This window comes from Cyanistes caeruleus, chromosome 2 (assembly GCF_971803275.1).
Source record: "Cyanistes caeruleus chromosome 2, bCyaCae1.hap1.1, whole genome shotgun sequence".
NCBI classification, from domain to species: domain Eukaryota; kingdom Metazoa; phylum Chordata; class Aves; order Passeriformes; family Paridae; genus Cyanistes; species Cyanistes caeruleus.
The window spans coordinates 42535100-42552071 of record NC_141702.1 but is presented as its reverse complement, the minus strand read 5'-3'; the positions used below and the strand labels follow the sequence as shown (position 1 = coordinate 42552071).

Sequence of the window (16972 nt, the reverse complement as noted above, 5' to 3'; positions counted from 1 at the left end):
CAGAGCATTCCAAAATAGGAAAGCAAGTCATTCATCCTCATACATATCACTGCTTTGGGAGGAGTTCCCATTAATCCCAAATAATTGTAGATTAAGCCTACAGAAAATAAACATCATTAAACAAGCCTCCTGTACCTTGTTTCCAGATATAAGTATTTAATTATTTTTCTTGATATGGAAAGCAAAAATTTCTGCCTGGAAAAATCCTTCGCAGACCAAAGAGCAGTATCAGACAGTGTTAATATTTTTTAAATTTCAAAACAAACAAACAAACATAAATAAAACAATTCTATTTCTTCTGACAAGATAGATAGGCACCTCTAAGGTGATTTAGAAAGAACAATAAGAATGCAATTGAAAAAAATATCTAGGAACTCTGACATTCATATTATTGGCATTATGAAATGAAAATACATTTCAAAATCTCTAAAAATAGTAGCATAATGAAAGTATGAAAGACTGCAGTTCCTGCTTGGACAATAGTCCAACAGTCCAACTGTAGGGGCTCTCCTGATTCAGCTTTTTTTTTTTTCTCACAGCCAGAGTAGAAGCTTAAATTCTTTTATCACCCATGGATGATTTGTATGTGCAGCAATCCATGTTTCCTATGGTGGAAATGGCACTCAGGAACTTCATATCACATAGAAAGTTCAGAGTTCAGGGTTTCCACAAAGAAATGTATTTGAAAAGGAAAAAAGAATGTAAGAATACTCCATACTACTTAGCATGAACAATAATGGTTTCCTTTCTTTTAAATTTTAGTTTCTTTGCTATTTTCATCTACTGTAATCACACTATGTCTTTAGTATTTACTTTGTTAAGCCATAGAAATAAATGTCTTGAAGCTTATCAACTGCATTTAGTCTTTTATATTTTTTAGTCCTGTTTTTCTTTGTTTGTACATTTGTGTTCCAGTTTGTCAATAGCCATATTTAAGTGTATACACACAACTGCCACTCTAAGTTAAAAAAATAGGTTTCTACATGCTAAAAGCACAAATAAAATTATTTTCCATTCTCACTCCCCATAAGATTTTTTTTATCAAAACTCAGCTATATTCTATCACAGCTATCACTGAGAGTCGGCAGTTCCTTGATCTTTTCAGAATCATTATGTTTCATTGTTTTCTTCCTCAGACATGCAGCTGGCTGTATTAAAACAAAGTTTGTGTAAATATGTTTATTACGTAGTTTATATTTCTATAAATAACTGCCTTACTGAATATTTTTTTCTCATTTTCTTTATACCTTCCCTTCAGATAGCTATATACATTGATCATACCCCTCAAGCCTTCACTTCTCCAGGCTGAACAGTCCCAGTTACCTCAGCCTTTTCTCATAGAAGAGGTGCTCTAGTCTTCATTTTTGAGACATATCTTTAGCAGAAGCAAAGGCGTGCTGTTGGAATCTGCAATTTCTTTCTCAAGACCCTTCATCATCTTAGTAGCCTTTTTCTGGACTCTCCCCAGTATGTCCATGCCCCTCTCTTACTGAGGCACTCCAAAATGGACAAAGTACTCAAGGTATGGCCTCTGCTGAATGAAGGAGAAGGATTACCTTACTGGTCCTGCTGGCAGCACTTCTAAATCCAACTAGGATAATTGTTTGCCACAAGGACAAATTTGGGGGTCATGTTCAACTTTCTATCTACTGGGACACTCAAGTCATCTTCTGAAAGCAGCCTTCTTGATGGCAATGCAGATGTCTAGTGTCTAGTATCCAAGGGTTCCTGGGGTTATGCCTCCCCAGGTGCAGAACCCTGCCTTTCTTGAATTTCAAAAGGTTCCTTTCTGTCCAGTCCTCCAGCCTGTTTAGATCCTATTCTGAACATCTGCACATCCCTTCAGGGATCAACACTCCACCATCTTGTGTCATCACTGAACTTGTTGAGGAGGAACCTGCCCTTCATCCAAGTCATTGAAGAATAAGGAAAACAATACTGGAGCAGGAGCAACACTGGAGGGGCACCACTAGTTACAATCCTCCAGCTAGACACAGGGACACTGAGCACAACTTTCCAATTTTACACAGTTCTCAATTCACCTCATTTTCCACTCATCCAGCCTGTGTTTCCTGAGCTTGCCTAGGAGGACATTCAAAAACCATACTGGAGTCCAGATAGACAACATGTATTGCTATGCCCTCATCTGTCTCTAGGCAGCTGTCCCATCATAGAAGGCAATCAGGCTGGTAAAGCATGATTTCCCTTTGGTGAATCAATGTTGACTTCCTGATGGCCTTCTTGTCTTCCGCCGGAGATGACTTCAGGATAAGTTGTTCTGTTCCTTTCCAGGGACTGAGTGGGCTGTAGTTTTTGAAGACTGGGGCAATGTTTGCTTTCTTCCTGTCCTCAGGTACCTCTCCCAGCTGCCATGATCTTTCAAAGATGTCTGTCATTTTACTATGATATCATGTACATGTCATAATCTATCTGTTTTATCAAACATACTTACATAGCTCTTTTCATCTGCCAATTTTATCCTCCTATAAAATGTCTGCTTATAAGGACAATCTCCACAAAACCTTGTCTCATTCTGTAAATTAATGTTGTACTACTTTTTTCAGTATTTTGTGTTTAGTCAGTCTTTAAGGAAGGAAAATGTGATATTCTACATTCTGCATATGACCTACACATCAATAAACCAGCACAGGTTTGGGATTTTAAGTAGCGAATTCTCAGAATAAACTATTTGTGAACAGTCTACTGCCTAGTAATTATTCATGTAAATTGAATAATAGGAAAGACTCATGATGAATTATTCAGCCAGCTCTCTTGGAAGAGTGCATGTGTAATCATTTATTCAAATCTTTATAGTATATTGAACAAGTAAAATGCTGTATTTACTTGGTCTAAAAGATGATAGCATGCTAGAAGTGTAAAATATTTCAAATGAATGGATGTATGAAAATAATCAGAAAGTGTTTTGAGACAAAAAGAGAATAATGAAATTATAAGAATATATGGATATAAAAATTCAATTATTTTAAATAATATTTTATGATACAGCTCAAGATTAGTGAGTTAGTTAAGTCTGGTGAAGTGATATCAGAAAAGAAGTCATGACATTTTTTATTTGCAGATTTAATTGTACCAAATATGTAGCCTGAATAGTTTAACTGAAGCTTGAGAAACAAGATATTTATCATTATTTTCCTAAACACTGTATCAAAGTATGAAAATCAGAGTGTTTCTGTTAATTATGAAGTGTAGTGTATTGCACAAGAAGAAATCTAATAAGTTCAATGTCTCATTAAAAAAATATATTTATAAGTGACAATTTCCTTGCTTTCCTTTCCTTGTTCCAAAATACCAAATGCATGCTACCAGACAAAGAAATTAAGTATATTTTATCAGGGAGAATTTTTGATGTCTGTGTTGAATGAAAATAAACAAACTGCCACCAGCAACACCCTCCCTTAATCCATAAACCAAATAATTGAAGCCACAAAGCATATCAGCCATTTCTTCATGTCAGGGAATTCCCCTCCCTCCACCCCCACCCTCACCTTCTTCACTTTGAGCTGACAAGTTCAGAAAGAGTTGCTTTGTGCCCTGGAAGGCAGAAGATGTGCAAGGTATGTAGTACTAAGGGAGTTAGATTATTCTGAGATATTATTAAACAAGCAGATTCAATTAATTTGAAAGAGACACTTCAGAGAGAGGCTGGAACTCTGTGCCAGGTGGGCTGAGCAGGACTTCAGATTCTTTTCCACAACTTATCTGTACTTAACAGACCACCTAAACAGATGTAAGTTTCCTCTGGAGAAGATTAGTACAAAATGAAAAAAAAAAAAAAGGAACCATTCTGGAACTGCGATTAAAAACCACTTAAAGTTACTAAGTGTCTGTGCAGTCCAGGAAAATGATAAAATTCCTGGGCATTGCTCTATTTAGCTGAAACTTTTCCAGATGTGCCTTGCTAATCAACTCCAGCCAAATTCCCTCTGGCTTACAGAAATTAAGGCAAGAAGCCAAAATTCTGAGATAAAACAGACCTTCTCAGCAGTGTAGTTATGCAAGATTATGCAAGAAACCAAAGAAATTTTGGTTTCTTTAACAGAAAAGCCAGACTTTTAAATTTTGTTAGGGTAGTATATGAAAGTTTTTTTAAAAATAAACCAAACCTAAACCTATATATTTGTCTATTAATTAATTATATTTTACATTCATCTGCACAAATTTGTATATTCTGGCTAAACAGGTGTGTCAAGGATCCTTGTTCTTCCATCCTGCAGGTATTATGTACACGTGTCTTGTTCTTATACTTCACTGTCTGCTTTAACTACTATAGGAGACAAGATATGGGTCTAGATTTATTTTTTAACTAAACCAGTGTGACTATTCTTATGTTCTGATATTCAGCATCTGCTCCCAGCTCCATGACAGACCACTTTTTTGGAGTTACTCTAGCACTAGTGCTCCACACACCTCGGTTTCAGAGGCGTTTCCCAAATGACTATTCTGCAGGCAACCTGGATTCGCAGTTATGTCTTGAGGTGATTCAAACCCTAATAAACTGCTCTGATCTCAAGCATAAAACAAAAGTAAATTTGTTCCTGAAAGTAAAGTATTAAAAAAAAAAAAAAAAAGAAAAAGAAAAAATGCAAAGGCATGAATAAAGAGATGCAAAAAAAGTTGTTTTTTCAGCGCTTATTTTTTCAGGAATTTTCTAGAGTGGCTGTACTCCAGAATCCACACAGATGAGATCAAGTGTAAGCAGGTAATGATTTTGAATTATCTCATATTAGTCCTTCCCATGATTCAGTAGAGTCCTCCCTACTGATAAAATGGTGAATTTATTTTTGGTTTCTGTCTTCTGAGAGGCAAAACTCTTAAAAATACGTTTCCTTGGTTTTGGTAAAGTGTCTTGGTAATGTGCTTAGGTATAACTTCAGTTTTCAAGAACGCGGTCTTTTGACTGAAATGTTATTATAACATTAATATATAAGTAAATATTATATATTTACTTTATATATTACTTTATATTTATATTATATATTTTACTTTATATTTATATTATATATTTACTTTAAGTAAATATTATTTATTTATAATATTATATAAGTATATAAGTAAGCCTTACTTAGAACTGTATTTTCTCTGCCTTAGGTTATAGCTTGATTACTTTAATAACTGAGTTTTAGCATATAATAATGTGATATGTAGGTTTTCCTAACAAAGAGGTTGTCTTTAGGATGATATGGCTATGCAGTTTTGTCTGAAGAGTGTCAGGCAGTGTCATGAAGAGTGAAGTGAGGGACACAAAAGCTAAATTATTTGATTAATGGAACAGAAGACATTTGTGTAAGAGCAGGGAAATAGAGACATAATTCTGGTTTTCCTACATCCTTCTATTAACTTTTACATCAATCAAAATATTTAAAATATATGAATCTACATTTTTGCAAATGTATTTTTGTAGTTGTAAGATATTGATTTTTTTCCTGTCAAGAAGCAGAAGTAAACATTGCCAGATGCTGCGAGAAAAACATCAGTGTACCAGAAGACAAGTCTGAACTCCAGGCAAAGTTGTACACCTTATGGGCAGCATTTATGTACACACTTAATCCGGACACAGGCAACACTTAGAAAGGCTGTTTGAGTCCTGTAGGCCAGAACAGCTCCAGCAGCTGTAGAAATATATGTACTTACCCACACAGGGGAAATTAAAACTCACAGAAAGAGAGTGAACCCAGAGGAACAGGTATTGATTCTTCATAGAAATGTTTTATTATATGAGATGGTTCTAACCAAATTGTTTTATAAACCCATATTAAGGTGGCAGTAGTAGCTTAAATTGTTCTGGCATATACCCAGAAGGGTAGCTATTCCTTGGGTAGCAGACTGGAGGAAAGCAGGACCAGCCAAATAACACCTGTCTCTTTCTAAAAAAACACTACCACTTTCAGCTGATGGGCTGGAAAGAGATCTGAGAGCAGCCAGGAGTATTTCAGTGTTTCTCACCACCCCACACCACAAAACTGCTGCTGTAGTGTGTATTTGCCCCTGTGTGCAGTGGTGGCAGCAGGCTGATGCAGCAGCAAGCGGAGCTGGTTTGTCACAGGCGGATAATCTCCACTCCCTCACATTCTTTTCCCCATACACCAGAGGGTGTAAATCTTACTTTATAACTATAATAAAATCTTGAACTGAGCTGAGACCCAGTTTCTTATCTAGACCAAAGCTCTACTTATCCCAGCTGAGAGAAAGGAGAGAAAATGAAGTGGTTTTTAAATCTAGTTAGTGCCAATATTTATTATTATTTTTCTTAGAAACTAAGAACTGACAGCGAAATGTTTGAAACCCCTAGGGTAATAACTTTCTTACACTTCAGAAATACCATGCAGTTGCTATAAATCAAAATGCCACGTGTTTTCATTTTCTTTCCTGTAATTAAAAGTTTGCTTTGATGTTTAAAAGCACAAGTATACCCAAGAGTAGAGTAGCTGGAAAGTGTTCATATTTGACACTTCTGTTAAACAATGCATTTTATCTCTTTTTAATAACAGAAATTAAAAAAAACCAAACAAACTAAACAAAACCTGACTGCTGTTTAAAATCTTGTAAAACATTTGCTATAATCATTTCTTCCTTACAGACAGAAACAAAGCATAAGTGAAAACTGGGAGCAGAACACTATCTTGTTTAGGAGAAATAAAAACTGTTGGACAGTGCAAAGTTTTTAAGAGTTTGACAAGCTGAGGAAAGGACACTGTTTGAATTAAAGGACTTGGAAAGAATCTGGGAGGACTTGCACAAAACTACAGTATAAACACTGCTAGACCATTATGCCATTCTATACAGCATGTGTTAAATCAGATTGATTTGGTAGGGTCCTATTAAACTGCAGGAACTGAGGGTGCTTCTTGGTTCTGGGCTCTGGTTGTACCACACCTCCATAGCAATGGAACACCTTCCCCATCCTCCTGGATAAAAACCCCAAACATAGCTCAGAAGGCAGTAAAGTTGAGGTCTTGCTGGTTCACCTATCTATGGGACTGAGGCTTTAGTAATTCAGTGTATACAGATTATGATGCAAATATATGGAAAAGACGTGGTTTAATGGAGGCAGTTTCATGTATTGTGTAACTGGGCACTGAAGACTTGGTAATATGGATAGGGACTGACAGAGATGAGACTGTTTAGCCTTGAGAAGGCACTGTGGGGATCTGATCAATGTGTGTATCAACATCTGATGGGAGGGAGTAAAGAAGGCAGAATCAGACTTTTCTCAAAGGTATCTAATGAAAAGACAAGCTAAAATGCGCACAGATTGAAATAACTAGAATTTCTCCTAAACATAAAGAGTATTTTGGGGTACTTTTTTGTGAGATTGTTGGAACACTGACACAGGCTGCATAGAGGTGGTGGAGTCTGTCCTTGGAGATGTGTTAAACCTGACTGAATAAATCTCTAAGCAATCTGTTTGATTTGATCTTGCTCTGAGCAACAACACTGGATGGTCTAGATGGTCTTTCTGACCTCAGTGAGTCTCAAATTCTGCAGTTCTTCAATTTTAATACATATGTGTGTGTATATATTTACCCAGACAGACTAATACATCATATCATATATGAGATATCTCATATATCTCATTTATCATAGGTCTATACACATATAATTATATACACATATATACAAATATAAGTATATACACATATAATTATAAATTTACATGTAGTTTAGTCATCCTTAACTTACATGTGATGTTGCTGTTATACACAGGAAAATTGATGCAGAGGAGGCTTGTATTTGTTAGAGCATTTTCTGCTAATATCCTTCTTTATATTTTTTGTAAGAGGGACTGGCTCAAGAGAGAGAGAGTAGCATTAGCAGCAAACAATTTTTGTGTGTGATCGTGTGTGTGGGTGGACCTCATAGCCCTAATTCACAGACTGACTGAAAGAACTTAAAGAGCTAGACTACAAATATATGAACTAAAATAAATAAGTGAAATTTGAGAAAAAAATCTTAAGAAATATTTCACTTTCTCTTGCTGGAATGGAGTTAATTTTCTTCAAAGCAGGACTCGCAGTGCTATATTTTTATTTGAAACCAAGACAGTGTTGGTAACACATGGATATTTTAGCTATTGTATAAGAGTGCTTGCACAGCATCAAGGCTTTCCCTGTGTTTCACTCTGTCTCCCCGAGGAAGTAGGCTGGCAGTAGGCAACAGGCTGGGAGGGATCACAGGCAGGACAGCTGAGCCCAGCTCACCAAGGGTGTGTTCCACACTACGTAACACCATGCTGGCCAATAAAAGTGCAGGTGGTGTCTTCTCAAAGTAGCTGGTGCTTAATATTATCTCAACAGCAGTCTGCTCATGAAATATGAGTGACTATAAACATGTCACTTTTTTTTTTTTTCTCTTTTGTACTTTTCCTTCCATTGCTTGACTGCTTTTATTTTCCCAATTTTATATTTATTGTTCTCGGAAGGTTGAAGTGAAGGAGTAGCTGGTGGGTGTTTAGTAGAGCTTATACGGTAAATATAGGTAAGATATAAGGAAAAAAATATTTTCTGTGAGGGTGGTGAGGTAGTGGAACAAGTTTCCCAGAGAACTTGTAGTTTCCCCATCCCCTGAACACTGGATGTACTCAATGGCAGTTTTGATAGGGCCCTGGGCAACTTGATCTAGTTTTCTATAATCTAGTGGAAGGTGTCCCTGCCCATGGTAGGGGGTTGTAAAAAGATGATGTTTAAGGGCCCTTCCAACCCAAACTATCCTACAGTTGTATGATTATTGGCTGCACAGGGTCAGTCCTTCACTAATGTGTATGAACAATATATAGTCATTTCTCTCTATATGTATCCTTACTGATCTTTAGTACCTGCTGATGGGGATGTGCACATGAATCTCAGGCTGTGATTTGAAGTTTGAACTGAATCTGGCTGTATTATTTCTGGCTGAACTTTAAAGAAAAAGTAACATGATGAAAGCAAAATTCAAAAATTATTTTATTTGAAAAAATGAAACGTAAGAACTTTATCTTTTACCAATGTGATTTTGTACAATTAGAGTCCAGAAGATCAGATGATGTAAAAGTTTAACCAAACTAATATTAGTTTCCTATTTTTATTCCTTTCCCAGTTAATTACTTGCTAGCATGACAAGAATTTGTTAACAAAATATATTGGTTTCCTCAAGTTCTTGTTGAACTCAAATGACACTGGAACTGGGACTAATTGGCAGTTTCAGCAGGGATGGATAAAAGAAAAATAGAAAATGCCAAAATTTTATCTCACCTCTAGAAACAACCTCTTGAGCTTTTGAGACAAGTAGCAGGGCCCTGAAAACATAATTACGTGGCTTGTAGTGCAAAGGGTTTGTGGATAGAAAAAGATTTATTTTTTTTTCTGTCAAGTCTATCAGTATTGGGTAAATGCAACTTAAGAAATGAAACAAAAAAGGAAAAACAGCTCTAGAGTATTGAGGAGCAATTAAAACACAATATTTGGAAGTTTTAGTATTCTAGCATAAATTTTATTCTTAGGGCTACTTCATTTTTCCCCTTACACATGCCAGTTGAGAACTAAACTGAATGAAGCTATAGTGTTGTAGATGTACCCTGTACTGAAATATTTCAATTTTTTCCCTGGCAAAAAATATTCTCCAAAGGTATCATGAACAAATTGATTTCTTACTTGTAGAGGAACATTGAAACTTTGTGCGATCCCGCCATGGGATCTCATCCTAACCTAGCTCCTTTAAGAAATGCCATGTCCTTCAGAAGCAGATACTTAGAGCAGCACATGTACTACGTGATAAATCAGCATCAGTGTGTTCCCCAATGACAGACAACCCTCTATCACGAGCACATTTTAACTGCTTTAAATACACACACACACACACACACACTCAAATCACTTTATATCACATTAAAAAGATGTAAATAAATAAATATTGTAAATCTTATAAATGCATTAATTATAATAACAAATAATTACCAATTTAACAATATTAAATTAATTATAAATATGATGAATCTTATAAATAAATAAATAAAATAAAAATATTTTTCTAAACTGATGACCTTCAAACAAAAATTAAAATTATTGGGTCCCACATGGAGGAAAAAAATCAGGATGCTGAATTAACAAAAATAATTTATTTTTCTAAAATTAGAAAAAAATGCTAGTTTCAGTAATTCCTTTCCTTAAAAACACCTTAAGTTCTGTGCTACACAAATGATAAATTTTAGCAGAAATATTCAATTTGAAAGATGAAATTTACACTTGTCTTTAACTTGTAAATATTTCCTTGATTAAATATTGCATAGTCAATGACATTACAGATATGACTCATAAAATGCCCTTCGTAAGTAATACCAAAATATTAAAGCTTAAAGTTATGAACTGCATAAATCAAACATTTTTCACTTGTAACTTTGTTTGCTTACAATTTAATTTACTTTATGCTAGACACAGGACTTCCTAGAAGTAAACTAAACACAGTAATTATAAAATGAAGGGCTATGATTTTTAGTAATTACTGACTTTGTGCTGATTTGTGGGGAAGAGGCTGGAAAGTAATGTTAATGTGATTCAAATTTCTCGGATGTATCTGTTGCTATGGTCCATGGTAAAAATGCTGTACATATACCAAAGTAGGAGAAAATTCTTCCTGAGTGCTGTTTGAGCAGGTGTCATGGCCACCTGGATCCAAACTCATCTGTACAGGCTTGTAGTGTTAAACAGATTATTTTTTGCAATTTAGCTGTACTTTTGAGTCAGCAGTAGAACATGTATCTCAGCCAAAGATTCTTGTTACTCTGGAAGTACCTAGGTTTTTTTGTAGGTTTTCCAAGTCTCTTGTGTGTGAGCAGATGGGCATCTTCTCCTTACCTATCCTGTTTTGTCTGCATGCAGAGGTGTGATTACTAATTGTGTAAGGAGACAGAAAAGAATTACATTTTTCTGTGAATTAATAGGTTCTCATGTCTTGGTATATTCTCCTAAGGACTTAGAAGGTAGTGAACATTGCCTATATGGTATGAACTATTTCAGGCTTATCTCCTGTCTTCCTAAAACATCTCCACAATCTCACTAGATGAAACTAGAGATGTGAATGTACTGCTTACAATCAATTATGTTCCATTCATGTTGATTATGTAATTCAGACCAAAAAAAATTAATTTCATTACCAGTCTTCTGGGTTATGCAGTACTCCCATGATCCCTTTCTCAGCTTGAGAATAAGCAATGGATTTTCCCTCACATGGCATAAAAACTGTACTTGTTTTCCAAAATTATTTCAGACTGAAGGGTTTTCTCATACTGTATACAAGTTTTATCTAAGATAAAGAAATTCTTTTTGGAAGATACCTGGGCTTTCAGGTGGGAATGTCCAGGTACCTTCCAAAAAAGGAAGAACCAGAAAACTACAGGACAGCCAGACTCAGAGCTGTGCAAGATAACGGAGTAGATCCTCCTGAAAACTATGCTAAGACATGCAGAGAATGAAGAGGTGATTTATTACAGCCAACATGGGTTCCTTATGGGCAACTTGTGCCTGAAGCATTTGGTGACCTCCTACAATGGTTTGCAGAGTTGGTGAGTCAGGGAAGAGTGATGACTGATATCTACTTGTCTGTGGCCCTGAGACCAGCAATATCACTGCCTTGTTCTCTGTTTCACTACTCACTGAGCCTGCAACTATGAAATCTTTAGCCACGTTCTCAGCTTGGGCACAGAGCACAGCCCCTGGAATGTGGGACTGGTTTCCTTCCTCCAGGCTGGAGTGGTCCTGGACTGAATCACCAGGAGGAAGAGGTCACATTATTTTACACCACTTAACACTTAATTTCATGCCAATACAGAATTACATACATTTGGAGTTTCAAAGCAAGTAACAGTGAAGCAGGGAGACCCCTTTTTGTAATCTCTCAAATGAAGGATTTTTGATTTGTGACTGTATGCTTATCCGACATCTAGCAAAAAGAAAAGCCATCATAAGCATTGGGTTTTAGATAACTTCATAATATTGTATTAAAATGCACCTTCTTTTGATTATGTGTTCTTATGATCAGGCACACTTTTGAAAAAAAAAAATACATGAAAATTTATAAATTTAAAATATCCTGTGCAAAGGTTTACATTAATACAAGCACTATTTTAAGGTTAAAGAAAAAAGGTTTAGAACTGACTTTATGTTGTAGAAGGGATTGTAGAGCTTATTCCTACAGTTTCTAAAATGCTGTATTTTATGTAAAAATTCGGTTAGGAAGTTAATCTGAACAAAAGCTTTCACTGTAATTTCTAGTTATTTCTTAAATAACACACTGTTAATTTGTATTTTGATTGCATTTTCTGTACTTACCTCTTTCAGGTCAGAAGCGTTAAACTGCTATCCATTTCTTCACAATTAGAACAGAAAACACTAATTAACAAGACATCCCTTTTTTTTGACCTTAGGGATAATTTTCCTTCCTCCCCCAAGACTTCTCATACAAATTTACCCTGAAATTATAGGTTTAACTGTATTTCCACACATCCACAAGTCTTTGAATTGAGAGTGTAGTGGTATTTTTGCAAGAATTGGCAAAGCCCCTCAATGTACAGAGTAGATATGGGGAAAAATTATGTTTGGTTTAGGTTTATTCATTTTTGGACAGATTCTATGCCACTTTATATGTGGTATTTCTAATGAAAATAATGGAATGTCAGTTGGAGTTCTCTGAGTAGTTTAGCAAGTGATGGTTAAAAATGAGGAAAACGTAAGGTACAGCAAATTACCAGTATTATAAAACATGAAAAAATATACCATCACAATACCATATTTATCTGTATATTATTGTCACTAAACTTCTTTATAGCATTTATGGGGGTAGGACAATGTATTTCCCAATAATTGAAAGAGGCCAGATGCAAACTCAAGTCACACAGGGATCTCACTATTTTATAAATTGTATTAGTTTTCCTTTAATAAACATGTCTGATTTCAAAGTGGGAAATAGATTATACAATATAGACACAATTCCTTTTTTCCTTGCCTTTAAAGATCTATTACAAGTCAGAGTAAAGAACATCACACTGTCCAGGATTTTATCTGTAGAATCCTGTTTGGACAAGCTTTAACTTATATTTCCTTATTGCTCAATTCACACTGAGTTCTCTTCCTCAAAGGCTGCATAAAATTTCGTTATCATCTTTGAAGATCCTTCAAAGCTTAGTGATGTCCAGATCTGTCTGGCATTCCTCTCATTATTTTCTGGATATCTTGCTTGATATAGGACATTCTCATCAGTGCAGAAGTGTAGTGAAATTAAATAAGATTTTTCTTAACAAGTCTTTTAAATACTTGCCTAAAGGTACTCAGAATGCTTAGCACTGAAAGTATAAGTCTTGAACTTACATGTCTTATGTTTAAATGGAAATTCCTGTATTTCAGTTTTTCCTTTTCCTTGTGTGTTTTCACTGGGTAACATTGAGAAAAGTCTGGTTCCATTTTCTTTATTAGCTTTACCATGTGTTTATACACATTGATCAGCTCCCCCTGAGCTTTCTCTTCCCTGGGGAAAATGACCTCAGATGTCTATAGCTGTACGTCACATGTTCCAGTCCTTTAATCATCTTCTTGTCCCTTCACTGGACTTACTTGCAGATACAACATATCTGTGTCTCTTCCACTGGGGAGCCCATAGCTTGAATCAGCATTCTACATGGATGTCACCAGGACTGGGAAGAGGGAAAGGATTGCCTTCCTTGCCCTGCTGAAAGTGTTGTCTGCCTAATATCCCCCCAGGTGCTATTTATTGCCCTTTTTGGGCTGCAGAGGCACAGCATTGGCTCACCTGCAATTTGTTCATAGGTATCCTCAGGTCCTTTTCTGAAAAACTGTTTTGGTGCTTCAGCTGATTGTTCCCCAGCATGTACTTGTCCAGGGAGTTCTTCCTCCCTAGGTGTAGGACTTAGCATTTAGCTTAGCTGAATTATATAAAGTTCCTGTTTACCCTTTGCTCCATCTTGTTGAGGTCCCTTTGAATAGCAGCACAACCATCTTGTTTATCAGATCCCCTTCCCAATTTTGTAAAAGTACAGACTGCGCAGACCTGTCTTCGAAAAATAGTAGGTAGGTTATTGGTAAAAATTAGGGACCACAACAACAAAGGAAACCTTATGGTTGGTGTTTACCGCAGGCTGCCTGATCAAGGACAGCCTGTTGATGAAGTGTTTTTAATTCTATTATAGGACATATGCTGGCAGGCTCTGATCTTGCTGAGGGAATTCAATCAACCTGACATCTCTTGTAAAAGGGGAGCAGCAAGGAGTCCTGATTTGGTGAGTGACAAGGATAATTTCTTAATCCAGATGATAGCCTTATGAGGGAAGTGTCACTGACCTGTTGCATTCCAATATGGATACAATAATTAGAAATTTCAAGATTGGTGACAGCTTGGACTGCAGTATTCATGCCCTCATGGAATTCACTATCTTGAGAGCTATAGGCAGGTTGAAGACTAGAGACAGGACACTGAATTTTAGGAAATAAAACTTTCAGTTATTTAAGAGACCCCCCCTGGGAAGCTGCACTCAGAGGAAAAGAAGTTGAACAGAGCTGGTGTAGAAGCCCAGAAGATAAGAGGTAATGTGTGTGTCTCAAACACTGATAGCCAGCTAACCATTGAGACAACCAAGGATTGCTGGTAAGAAGAGTATGTAGCTGGAGAAGGGGCCCACATGGAGATAGGGTAGCACTTTTCTGGGACAAACATCCTTTATGTCTCCTGGAGATAAGCACAACACAGTACAGTGCAAGTGTGGGAATGAGGTCAAGAGTGCAAAGACTGTCAGTGACATAGACTGTCAACCAAAGGCCGACCACTGTTTGGGTGCTGACCCAAAGGGGGATCAGCACCACCAAGGACTCCCAAAGTCCTTGCACCTGTTTTCAGGCTGGTCTACAAGAACTAACTGTGCAATTAAGAAGAATTAACTGGTAATTAATTTGCACTGAAATTGAGCAATTTAGCTGCAGGGCAGAGAAACTTATCTACGAAAAGGTACCTCCACAGCGTCTGGGTGGCATGCCTAAAAACACCATCAGTTGGACTAATGCTGGAGTCAGGACTGGTGATTTTTATTTCTTTCTTTCTTTCTGTCTCCCACTCTCTCTCACTTCATTCACTCTACCCTTTATTCTAAATCCACCACTGTGTGACTGTAAACGACTTTCAGCAGAGAGAAGCCCTTATGCACCAACCCCAGTCTCCTGCACCTCACCAAAGGAACTGCAGCAAAACCAAGGAAATCAAGACTGAGAAGTGGGGAGGAAACGTGTTTGTTTATGCTGACCCTGGAGAAGAGACACAAGATGCATTTCCTTAAATGCTTACTTTTATTTTTTATATTTTTTAGTACCTAAATCTGTATTCAAAATATTACGCTAAATGAAAATAAACTAAATTAAAAGAAAAAAAAGGTAATTTCTTTGTAAAGACTGCTTTGCCTGTAAAAGTCTTCTGTTTGGTCTTAGCTGTGGTGTCAAGTTTGCCTGTGGCAGAGCATGGAGCTCGGCAGTGCAATGGTAAACAAAAATTCCCTCCTGCATGGGAGCTGGGGACCTCTTCCCATATATCCCCCTCTACTTTGTCATGCTGTACACTGCCATTAGGATTTAGGTGCTGGATTGCTGCTGTTCTATGCAAGACAGGCATTTGAGGTCTGATGCTACCGTGCCCTCCTGTCAAAGGAATAGTCCAGCACCCCACAGCAGGACTTCTTTCCTAATCTGTGCTAAGGACAGACACCTGCTTATGCTGTCCTACCACTGCTGCCATCACTGTCAAATATGGGAAATAAGGAGGAATTGAGGTGAGATTTAGTGAGTGTAAATTGTATCTATGTTCTTGGCACACAAAGGAAGAAGGGGAATCTCAAGTTTAGTGACACTGAGAATGGCACAGAGAGAGAGGGAAGATGCCTGAGGGAGGATGACTGCCATCACTGCATCTTGACAGTCTCCCAGGGCAATTCAGAGGAAAATAAAGAAAGGAAAAAAATAATCAGCTGATGGATTATGTCTGCTTAGCAAGCAGCTACAGCATGGAGTAGGGTGCTAACGCAAAGGGCACATGGGGTGGTAATAGCACAGTCGCACATTCACATTCCCTGAACAAGACAGATCCTGTCAGGACTCCACACATGGCCACACACGGCATTGTCTTTGTTTGTCCTAGACATGGGATAAAAAAGCCATGCTACCCACAAAAATGACATTGCACACACTGTTTTGTCTCCTCAAAACATGCTGCTCACACTCCTAAAAGCAATTAGTGCAGCTTTTATTGCCAAATGTTATTTCATTTATGGAGCATTACCTGGAGGATCTTGCCACCCTTGCTCTTTTCTTGCATTTCCCATGAACCCAGTTCAACTGGGCACACTCAAAAGAAATGCTAAACCATGAACTTTCTATGCCCTTCTCCTTATCCTTCCTGACACAGACCTATTTTCTCTGCTGAGACTCTCTGAGGCCCTGCAGAAATCTGGAATATGCACCATTTCTAATCCAGCCCTAACTGAATTTGATAGAAAACATATTTAATCAATTACTCTATGGACACAAAATGCATGCTTTTATTTGACATTCAGGGTAAAAACAAGCAGTGTTTAGCTCCTCTCCTAGGACACACTTATGGATCAGGTGATGCAGTTGGCAGGAATACTTCTTCAAAATCTCATCACAGCTCCTCTGGGGCACTAGGTATCTTTACTGTGGAAGGTACAATTGTACCATGCCAGCTGTGCAGCATGATGAGCTCACAGAAACCCTGTCCTGTAACTTTTGCACTGGCAGGGCAGCAGCATGGCACAAAGAACACACAGCAGTCTGGTCAGCACCTTCCCATATAAACCAGGCTACCAAGAGCCAGGGAGGAAGATTCATGGGTATTAATTCATTGCACACTAAACATGACCCAAATTCATACCACCTCTACCTTCCCTCATCTCACTCCTGTTTCTATTTAG

The 16972-nt window shown here is 37.2% G+C and overlaps 1 long non-coding RNA gene across 1 annotated transcript; it reads left to right on the top strand.

Moving 5' to 3' along the window:
• Positions 1 to 13834: 13834 nt before the first annotated feature.
• Positions 13835 to 15421, top strand: LOC111927282 (uncharacterized). Its single transcript, XR_002863484.2, has 3 exons — positions 13835 to 14072; positions 14192 to 14281; positions 15179 to 15421. It is a non-coding gene; the product is annotated as an uncharacterized LOC111927282 (long non-coding RNA).
• Positions 15422 to 16972: the final 1551 nt, after the last annotated feature.